This window comes from Gracilinanus agilis, chromosome 1, assembly GCF_016433145.1.
Source record: "Gracilinanus agilis isolate LMUSP501 chromosome 1, AgileGrace, whole genome shotgun sequence".
In the NCBI taxonomy this organism is placed as follows: domain Eukaryota; kingdom Metazoa; phylum Chordata; class Mammalia; order Didelphimorphia; family Didelphidae; genus Gracilinanus; species Gracilinanus agilis.
In genome coordinates, this window is record NC_058130.1 from 150,266,450 (window position 1) to 150,273,723 (window position 7,274).

At 37.3% G+C, this 7,274-nt stretch overlaps 2 pseudogenes; one reads left to right on the forward strand and one right to left on the reverse strand.

Moving 5' to 3' along the window:
* The first annotated feature begins 1,086 nt into the window (after positions 1-1,086).
* Positions 1,087-2,018, forward strand: LOC123231013 (annotated as a pseudogene).
* Positions 2,019-3,455: 1,437 nt separating this feature from the next.
* On the reverse strand, positions 3,456-4,579 carry LOC123249004 (annotated as a pseudogene).
* Positions 4,580-7,274: the final 2,695 nt, after the last annotated feature.

The following is a 7,274-nucleotide window of genomic DNA, read 5'->3' on the forward strand; positions in this document are numbered from 1 at the left end:
GATAATTACTATGGAGAAAAAGAGCAAAATAGAGAAGCAATAGCAGAGAGTGGCAAACAAGCAAACACATCCAAACTTTCCCCCAAAAATGGAAATTGGTCACAAGCTCTCAAGGAACTCAAAAAGGAGTTCAAGAACCAAGTAAGAAAGATAAAAGAAAAATTGGAAGAAAACTGGGGAAAAGAAATGAAAGTAATACAAAAAGAAAACAACAGCTTAAGAGTTAAAATTGCCCACATGGAAAAAGAGGTACAGAAATAAAATTAGGTAATAAGCTAATAAGCAAATTGGAGACCAGAATTGACCTGCTTGAAGCCATGAAAAGCAGGAAGGGAATTCAAAAAATTGGGCAAGTAGAAGCTGATGATTTCTCAAGACAGCAAGGATTAATAAAGCAAAATCAAAAGAATGAAAAAATAGAGGGAAACATGAAATATCTCATAGGAAAGACAACTGACCTTGAAAACAAATCTAGGAGATATAATTGGAGAGTTGTTGGTCTACCTGAAAACCTGGGGGAAAAAATAAAATCCTTGACATCATATTACAAGAAATGATCCAAGAAAACTGCCCTGATGTTCTTGAACAAGAGGGCAAAATAGACATTGAAAGAATCCATAGATTACCCATCCTTACATTAAATCCTCAAAAGATAACCCCCAGGAATGTAAAAGCCAAATTCAAGAGTTTCCAGGCCAAGGAGAAAATATTGCAAGCAGCCAGAAAGAGATAATTCAGATATCAAGGAACCCAAGTCAGAATCACATAGTATCTGGCAGCATCTACACTAAAGGATCACAAGACTTGGAATTTTATATTCAGGAAGGCAAGAGAATTAGGTCTACAACCAAGAATCACCTACCCATCAAAACTGACTATATACTTTCAGGGAAAAGTATGGGCATTTAACAAAACAAAAGGTTTCCAAGCATTCCTAAAGAAAAGACCAGAACTAAATGGAAAATTTGATGTCCAAATGCAAAATTCAAGAGAATCATAAAAAGGTCTCAGATATCAGAGGACTTCCAGAAAGGACAGAAGAGTGCAGCTGAGGAACTAAGGTGCAACAGAATTCTTAAATCAGGAATGAGAAATCACATGGTGTTAACATTGTTCATCCTAGGAAGACTAACAGATGACCCACAGCTACAGGTTTTACTTTTTATCTTTCTTTTTCTCAACTATATGCTCAGTATAATTGGAAAACTGACAATTATCACTCTCACCTTGGTAGATCCCCATCCAAAAACTCCCAGATATGTTTTCCTCAGAAACTTCTCCTTCTTAGAAGTCTCATTCACAATGTCCTGCATTGCCAGATACCTCTACAGCATATCCACTGGGGACGGTAGCATTTATTATAATGCCTGTGCTACACAACTATTTTTAGTCATCTTTCTTGGGGTAGCAGAGTTCTTTCTTCTGCCCATCATGTCCTATGATTGCTATGTGACCATCTTCAAACCTCTACATTATACAACTATCATGAATAACAAAGTATGTAACTGGTTTCTGCTGAGTTTTTGGCTGTCTGGGCTGCTGATCATTCTCCCACCACCTTTCTTGGGCCTCCAATTAGAATTCTGTGACTCTGGTGTTATTGACCATTTTGCCTGTGATGCATTTCCTGTTTTAGAGATTTCATGCACAGACACAATGTTCATAGAGAAGATAGTTTTGATTGATGCTATATTGACACTCATCATCACCTTACTCTTTGTGATTGGGTCTTAAACCTCCATCCTCAGAACTATTTTGAAATTCCCCTCTGCCCAGCAAAGACCTTTTCCACTCGTTCATCCCACATGATTGTTATCTCCATCTCATATGACAGTTGCATCTTCATGTATGTCAAATCTTCTGCAAATGAAATGGTAGCTTTGAACAAGGTAGTGTCAGTTCTAATGGGCTCTGTTGTTCCTATGATGAACCCCTTTATTTATACCCCAAGGAATAAACAAGTCATACAAGCCTTTAAGGACTTAGTTAAAAAGATTGTAATTCTCTCAAAACAGTAAAAGACTACTGAGCTCCAGATGCCAAATGATAAAAAAAAACCTGTACATAATTTTGTAATCTTATATCATTTTTCTTGTTAATCATTCTTTTCTAAAGTCTACAAAATATTTACCTTATTCTTGCCCATTTTTGTCATGCTGGGTGTATCTCCCCTCTTCTCTACTGATAAATGTCTACCCTCCTTATATTTTGTTAAAATCTTTGATTCTGCCCTCTCACTCACCAATCCTCTAAGGACCCACTGTTTAGTGTAAGCTACTTCTCTAATACATTGGCTCAAACTCACCTACACTCTCACATATTGATGTGATGTATAAAGAGCTGGACTTGGAATCAGGGAGACTTAGATTCCAAATCTTCTTCAGAAATGTACTATCTCTGGGACTCTGGCAAGTCACAGGATCATAGGTTTAGAAGAGTAAGGGACTTTAGATGTCATATAATATTACCCTTTCATTTTATAGGTAAATAAACAGATCAAGAATGATTAAGTGACTTGCCCAAAGTCATGACAAAAGTGAAATTTCAACCAAGGCCCTGATTCCAAAGCCAGTTTTCTCGGCTATAGTTTATTTCATCTTTCCAGCTCTGGAACCATAATCTAGCCAATTCTACCATGGCTAAAGGAAAAATTATGTCCTTTATGGCCTCCACCCACTGTCCTTTTGATTTTCTGCTCCAAAAAATATATGTTGTGTCTTTGTTATTAAAATATAAGCTTTTTGCAGAACCAGGAGAACATTGTACACACATTATGACACAATCGAATGTAATAGACTTTTCTGCTAGGAGCAATGCAATGACCCATGACAATCCAAAGGAACATAGGAGAAAAAACGCTATCCACATCCAGAGAAAGAACTGCGGGAGCAGAAATGCAGAAGAAAAACATTTGATCGATCATGTAGTTCAGTAGGGATATGATTGGGGTTTTGATATTAAAAGATCCCTCTATTACAAATATGAATAACATGGAAATGGGTTTTGAACAATGATACATGTATAACCCACTGGAATTGCTTGTCAGCTCTGGGAGGAGGAATGGAAAAGGGTGGGGAATAATGAATCATGTAACCATGGAAAAATATTCTAAATTTAGATTTTTTTAAAAATTCTTCCTAAAAGGGAAACCAGAAGAAATTTTAAAAAAGGCAGCTAAATAGAAGGGTGACCCGCCTTGGAGAAGTAAATAAAGCTAGGAGTTTATTTCCTGAAAATGGAAAATTCTGGAATATCAAGCCATTTTTTTGTTTTTGTTTTCTCAAATTTATTTATTTTTTAAACATAACATGAGGAAGATATTAAACTAGTGTACTAGATCCATAGAATAAGTATTCCAGATGTTGGGGGGGATGAAGGAGATATTCAGAACCCTTCATCAGAACATCCCCCCACTTGATCATAATCTGATTAAGCAATGTGCTTTGTAGATGGAGTTAGTCAATGACACCAGCTTGATAGATCTTTCTTTATGCACCAAATCCCATTGAATTATTTGTTCCCCTTGGTTGACAAAGAACCACTAGGAGAAGAACACTGGCATTGTCTAGAGTGATGCTCTTCAAGCAGTTGACCAGTTGGTCAGGATGTAGGGCTATAACAGCCTTGGGGCCTTCACAGACATGCCAGATGTTGCAGGTGCTGCATTTGCCAGTTTGCTGATTGAGAATCACTGAGAATTCTACCTTATCCAGCCTGTAGCTTGGTGCCATCCTGAACTTCCTACCAATGGAAAAAGAGTTTCTTGTTGTCTCCCACTTCATAGTTAATGAAATCAAACTGATCCACATTCCATGGTGGCCCAGTGCAGGAGTGTGATGTTGTAAGCCATTGTTTGTGCTTTGTGAGGCAGGACACACAGCTGGAATTTGACACTTTCCCCCTTGTGAAGGTAATCCCCTTCATTAGCCATCCCAGCAATGACAAATGGATAGACCTCACCTTTCATGTCCCCCTCCTCATTGATTTCAGTCATGCCTTGTATTCAGTCTGGGCTGGATCTACACTCCTCCAGGGGCAGATGACTACCCAAGTAGATGGTCGGATCAGCTTTCTCAGCCATACCATTAACTGAGTGTTTTTTGTTTACCTTTTCCACACTCACTTTATTGCCTTTGCCTTTTAATAAGCTGATTCAACCATGTCCCCTAGTTCCTAGTTATCAACATCACCAGAGAACTCACTGTAATAGAAAAAAGATTTCCTTATCATGATTGGCTGTTTCAGTAAATCCAAAATTATCCTTTAGGGTTGCCACATAACCCAAGAGCCTCTTGGCATTGGAGCTACAACCTAAAAGTCAGATACAAGTTGCTGTCTGCTGGCCAGTCCTCTTTGCTTCACTTACACTGAATTCAACCTTACCTTCTATCTGAGGAGGAGTGGAGCCTTCCAGGTCCTTGGCTTGATATGCAATGGTCAGTTTCACCCCACAATCATCATACACAATAATTCCATTTTCAGCCTCCTTTTCTTTGCCTTTATTTGGGCTAGTGATTTTGGGTTTGGCAAAAGTGGCTTCTTTCTCTACAGTGTCAATAAAACAAATGCCTTTATCCATACCAAAGAGATTATAGATCTATTAAAGTATTAAAAAGAAGTAGAAGAGAGATAGCATGATATAATAAATAGAGAGAGGGCCTTAAAATCAAGAAGACCTGGTTTCAGATTATACCATTGATATATATTGGCTGTATGATCCTGGGAATGTCAATTATTCTTTTAAAGTCCCAATCTTAGACTTTGACTAAGTAAAAAAACAGTTTCTGATCCATGTAGGTAGAGGAATTTCCTTCTACCATTGGGAAAATATTGGTGATAATGAGATGGATTTTTGCTGAGTGAGAAATCTGTGCTCCTTGACAGAATTATACAATATTTTAAAAAAACACTTGCCTGATCTCCTACTTCTCATTGGCTCACAAATTCATAGGATCTATTCTTTTTAACCCTTACCTTTCACTTTGGAATAAATACTTGGTATTGGTTCCAAGGCAGAAGAGTGGTAAGGGTTAAGCAATGGGACTTAAGTGACTTGCCCAGGGTCACACAGCTAGAAAATATCTGAGTCTAGATTTGAACCCAGGTCTTCCCATCTCCAGGACTGGCTTTCAATCCACTGAGTCACCTAGCCACCACCCCCAATTTATAGGATTTAGGACCATAACAAATCTTAAGACGTTCAATTCAACTTCATCATTTTCAGATCATCATTTTGGAGTTGAGTTTATAGTACAACAGAAGCACTTGTTCAAGGTATATGTCCAAAAGGCCAAAAACCAAACAAGGGACTTGTGAAAGGCCATCTTCAGAATGAAGCCTGTGAGCCTAAATCTGAATATTAATGATAAGGTGCCCTTTTGGGGCAGCTGGCTAGAAGACTACATCCATAGGTATGGGGAGGTAGAGAGGTCAAGCTTAACTTGTTTGGTTATAAAAGGTAATTGAAAGGAGAGTAGCTTTAATCTCCTAAAACCAGTAATGGGCAAACTTTTTAAAGAGGGGGCCAAAGGAAAGGAAATGCTTATCTGTCAGTCTGTTTCTAAGGCAACTCTAAGTTTCATTGTATGGTATCCTCGTTGTATTCGTCAGATTAGGAATAATGTCATGTGGCCAGATAGAACATTTCAGGGCCCCCTCTTCTCCCCCCCCCACCCCCCGCATCTGGCCCACTGGCCGTAGTTTGCCCATCACTGTCCTAAACCATCAATATTGGGAGAAAGAGACAGTTCTTGGGCTTAGGAATTGGAAAGACGGAAGAAAGGCACTGGGAGACATACAGAATAGACAACGCAGGGTCCTAATATAATCAGTTATTAATGTGACCTAGTTTCCAAGCTGAGAACATATTGCTTTGCTGTATTTGGAAGTTTGTGACAAAATGAATAGAGCTCTTTCTGACTCCAGATTAGCTGTATGGCCCTGGGCAACTCATTTAAAACTCTCTGCTTCAGTTTCCTCATCTGTAAAATAGCAATAAAAAGTGTACCTATCTCCCAGGGATGTTTTGAAGACAAAATGAGATAATATTTGTAAAGCACATTGTTAAAGCTTAAAACATTATATAGGTGCTAGCTATTATTAATATTTTAATTTTGTTTCCAATTTGATGTATGTCTAACTTCATATTAATTCTTCAAGTGTGAAAACTTCTTTTGTTAATAAGGACCGCAGTCCATTCATACCTTATAAGTAGTTGTAGATTAAAAAAAAATAATCCATTGCCATAGTGACCAACATTATTGTGTGTTGAGCTTCTCTATATTTTAAAATTCTTTTTAAAAATTAAATTTTATTTTTTCTATTAACAAGCATTTGTTTTCTTTTCCGTCTCACCTCCTACCACTAGAAAAAGAAAAATAGGACCCTTGTGCCAAATATGCAGAATTAAGCAAAACAAATTCCTGTGTTGACTTTGTTCATATGTATATATATTTGTATGCTGAATCCATCACCTCATTGTCAGGGATTGGATAACATGCTTTATCATTGGTTACCTGGAACTATGATTGCATCATTGCATCATCGCTATGAACAGAGTTCTTATGATTTTCCAACTTGTTTGTTTTTTATGTGTTGTTACTATATAAATTGTCCTCTTGGTTCTTTTTACTTTTTACTTCACACTGCATCAATTCATATAAGTCTTTCCAGGTTTCTATAAAGTCATCCCCATCATCATTTATTATTGCATGAAAGTATTGTTATATTAATATATCATAATTTGTTCATTCCTTCTTCAATCAATGTGCATCCTTTAATTCCAGTTATTTGCTACCACAAAAAGAGCTGCAGACTCATTTAGTGAAAACAACCCAAAACTGTGAACCAGGAAACTGAGTTCTAGTATATGTTCTGCCTCTGATTTAATTTCCTTGGTTCCCCATCTGTAACCAGGGAACTGAATTAAAACAAATTAAATTAAAACTCCCTATGAAGGATTCAAATGATTCTTTCAGGGACAGTATGGTGTAGTGGATAGAGTGCCGGGCTTCAAATCAGTAAGCTCTAGTTTTGAATTCTATGGAAATACTTACTAGCTCTATGACATAGCATGGCAGCCTAATTCTATAAAATGGGGACAGTATTAGCACCTAACTCTCAAAGTTATTGTGAGTATGAAATGAGATGATATATGTAAAGCACAAGTGTTAAATGTTATTATTATTATTATAAGGCTACCATGAGCTTTGTATAGGATCAGGTCTGAGACAGTGAGCATAGATCAGAAAGCCATGGAATTAACAACCAGAAAC